Raw genomic sequence first — 3,707 nt, 5'->3', positions numbered from 1 at the left:
AGAAGACTGCTAAATCAGGGTAATAATACATCATGCAGAATTAGAAGTGCCTATTTCTGACCTCTCAATCTGCATTTTCAAGAGACTATATATTGTGGCCTAATTCTTGCAGTGAATTTCAGTGGAGCTTTACTAGTAGATCTAGTAGCTGGTTTGGAAAAGGGCATGAGTCTGACTTCTTGGTTGTTCGTTCTGCAGTGTAACTTCTTCGTAGAGTGTGAGGGAGGTCAGCATCAAGTCCATTGCTTTCTGTATTTTCACAATAAGTTTAAGCTACAGTTTTATCTGGCAAATGATGAGCTTCTATGGACAACAGTACCATCTGCTCTTTCTGCTTTTTTAAGTGTGCCTGGACTAGCTTTGCCCTGGCTTCCAGCTTCTGAGTCCACTCATGGCGAAACCTGCAAAGGGAGCACAAATACTTAGCAAGCACAGAGCCAAATCCTTCAAATACATCCAGGGCTTTTCAGTAGGATTGAAGCTTTCCTCTCTTTCATCACCACAGCACTTGTCCTGTATCTGTTTACCATCTACACATCTCTCCAGCTTGCTAGACAGGGAATGCAGGGAAGAAAAGGATAGTGCTGATGTTATCAGTGGGTGACATTGCTAGATTCCTAATGAGTCAAACAACTGCTGAAACTGTCACTGGCTCCGCTCTGTTTTTTCCTCTGGGGTATTCTCAAAGCCACAGAGAAGTACACTGCCTTTGTGGAAAGGTCGTTCAAGGTGGAAAGTGAAATTGCAATTAGTATATTCTCCACGACTTTACTCTAAAATGCTTCAGAGAAAAGCAAGCAGGACCTTACACATCTTTATTGTTTTTTTTTTTTTCTTTTTTCTTTTTTCTTTTTTCCTTTAAATGATAATAATAAAAAAAGATGGTGAAAATGTAGTCATTTGGGATTCAAAATGTCGTTAGATCTTGCATGCATTTTATGAAAGGAATTGGTGTCACATGCAAGTAGAACCTCATGCAAGAGTATTAGTGCAGACAGAAGAGATGACTAGGGACCAGTACAAGATCATTGTTGCTTGGGTAATTTTCCAAAGGAAATGTTATAATGAAGCACCTGATACAGCAATGCTATAGGATTACATTTCGTATAGTAGTGCCAAATATGTCATGCAATACATGGGCTTTTATTTTACATTTAGTGTAGTAAAAAGAACAGTAGCTAATAATTTCATCTGAGAATAACTTAGCAGTAGCAGTTTCAAACCGATGCTTATGTTCATTTGGCTCCTGAGTTTGAATGCAGAGTGTGTTCTGAACTTCTCTCACTTGGTCTGCTCTCTCTTGACTTCGCTATTCTCTCGTTAGTATAGTTAAGCCTCAAAAGGCCTCCATTTTTTAGTAAATATTTGCCATTCATAGTGTTGCTGCTCCTTGTTAACTAGTAATCTAGGAGTCCCAGAAGTGTCTGGAGTTCCTGGCTACACTTAGAGCCATTTAATTTTTCCAGGTGCCACTTATATGAGTTAGTGAACCTGCACATTTTGTAATGACAGTATCTATTTTCTCCTGAAAGTCCTTCAAAAAAAAAAAAAGGAATATTCTGTGATCAACACTGTATTTGTTGAGTGACCTTGAAGGTGCTTGCTTAAGTCTATTTCAGTTTTAACTTGTAGTAATTAAGACCCATTCAAAAATCTTTTGGTTCCTTTTTTTTTTTTTTATTCCTTATTCAGACAAAATTTTGAAAACGCTTTTCACATTTTAACTCTGAGAATTAAATATATTATTGACGCACTTAACTGCAATTGCTTGTGATACATTTTTGTATCAGTTTTTATGAAGCTAGAAGACAAAACTTTACACCCAAAAACTTTCCTGGGTTTTCTCTTCAAAATCTGGATGATCTTGGTTTGAGAAATTTACTGGCTATATCATATATCATACTTGAATGGATGTTCATACTGGAATATCATACTATCATAGATGCACAAAATATCCAAAGTTGAAAGGGATCCAAGGGTCATTGAGTCCAACTCTTGTCTCCACACAGGATAAACCCAAATGTCTGACAGTGTTGTCTGCATAGTCCTTGGACTCTGACACCTTGCAGCTGTGACAGCTGCCCCAGGGAGACTGTTCCATGCCCATTAACCACTGGTGAAGTGTATTATAATAGCCAGTCTGCACTAGCAACCTCTGATGCTGCTGGGACATACAGCTTAAATAGAAACTGATTTCCTTGCATTTAAGGTGACAACAGTACTTCCTTCTTGGGTGTCAAGGTTGGAGTATTTTGATATTTTTTTTAAAGACACAGTCCTTTACCTATACATTCCAATTTGGTGGAATCAAGTTAATTTATATGGATGTACCAGTTCTTAGGAAACTATGTGGAAAACCTTTCCAACTTCAAGAAGAAAGTCCACAAGAAAAGCACAAGAGAGACATGACCTTCCCATCTTGTTGCACTGACTGTTAAGGAATTAATTTAATTGTGGGAGTTGTTGATTCAAACTTCTAAGGTGCAGCAGTATCAAGAAGTTGAGGCATCTACCATAGTTGACTGAAGTATTTACATTACAGTCACAACTCTTTCTAGGTAGTGAATGCTGTTTTATGTAGTTTTGGCAAAATAAAAAATAACAAAAATAATTGAATAATTTTATTTATCTATTTATAGATTTGTTTTCTTTTGTATACCAGGAATGATACTGAAATATGTTTCATCAGATAGGTAGACATTATTGTAACATTTCTAACCTTGTGGTTTATATGATGTAAAACATAATTAAAATGATAAAGATGCTATGGATTTATTTATACTATTCATTAAATGGGTGTTTTGTTATTCCTTTAATTCAATGTAGTTTTATTTATTTGCTGTAGCTGCATTAGTAAAATTTTGGATACTTTCTATCTGTCACAAGATCCTGTGCCAAGGCTTTTTTTTGTTTTTTTTTTTGGGCATGCTCCTAGGTCTTTGAAGAATGTTCATGAGATTCAAAAGTGAGACGTATCTGAGTTTCCATGCAGAAGTGCCGTGGAAATTTGAGACAAGCAGCTGTGAGAGAAAAAGTGCCAAGGACCCAGAACACAATCTGTGCTATGAATAAAATAGTACAATAGGGGTTATCTTATTTTAAAGCATGTGATGACAGACCTAATCTCTTGGATAAAAGAAAATACACCACTTACTTGTTGAGAGCACTTTTTCTAAACCTAGACTCCTCAATTTCTTGTTGCCTTGTTTGCTCTTGGATGGCTTTTTCCCAGAAGTTCTTCAACTCTACTGCTCCATGACCATACATCTTGGTCATGGTGGTATACTTGCTCATTTTCTGAAAGGCAATTTGGAGGTCAGAGAAGTCAGGAGATTTACTTGAGGCAGACAATACGTTGCTTAGCTCCTTGCAATTTCTTTCCCATGAAGTGCTATTAAAATAAAATATTTTACCCAAAGAAAAAAGGAAACTAATGCTTACTCTACTTTGAAGCTAAATATCGGGCACTGAAACATGCCTGTGCTGAGAGTTAAATGCTATACCTATATTTTTGGCATGGAGTTATGATTATGCATAGCAGAGTTTCTCTGAAAAACCAAGTAAGCCCCAGTATGTGAGAGATTTTTTGTTTTTTGCAAGAATTTAGAAAAAATACTTTCAAATTTAGCACTAAAATCGGTGATGTCTAGATGAACTGTAGTGAAGGGTTTGCCCTTTTTCTCACTTCTGAAGTTTTAAAAGAGATC

General features: G+C 36.4%; 1 pseudogene across 1 annotated transcript; it reads right to left on the bottom strand.

The window, feature by feature from the left end:
- Positions 1 to 268: 268 nt before the first annotated feature.
- On the bottom strand, positions 269 to 3,276 carry LOC306956920 (protein FAM240B pseudogene; annotated as a pseudogene). Its single transcript has 2 exons — positions 3,155 to 3,276; positions 269 to 401 (listed from the first exon to the last, which is right to left on the bottom strand). The product of its transcript is annotated as a protein FAM240B pseudogene (transcript).
- Between the last annotated feature and the right edge of the window lie 431 nt (positions 3,277 to 3,707).

The sequence above is a fragment of the Tetrao urogallus genome, assembly GCF_951394365.1.
Source record: "Tetrao urogallus genome assembly, chromosome: Z".
In the NCBI taxonomy this organism is placed as follows: domain Eukaryota; kingdom Metazoa; phylum Chordata; class Aves; order Galliformes; family Phasianidae; genus Tetrao; species Tetrao urogallus.
The sequence above is the reverse complement of the archived record's forward strand: the minus strand, read 5'-3'. Positions and strand labels throughout refer to the sequence as shown.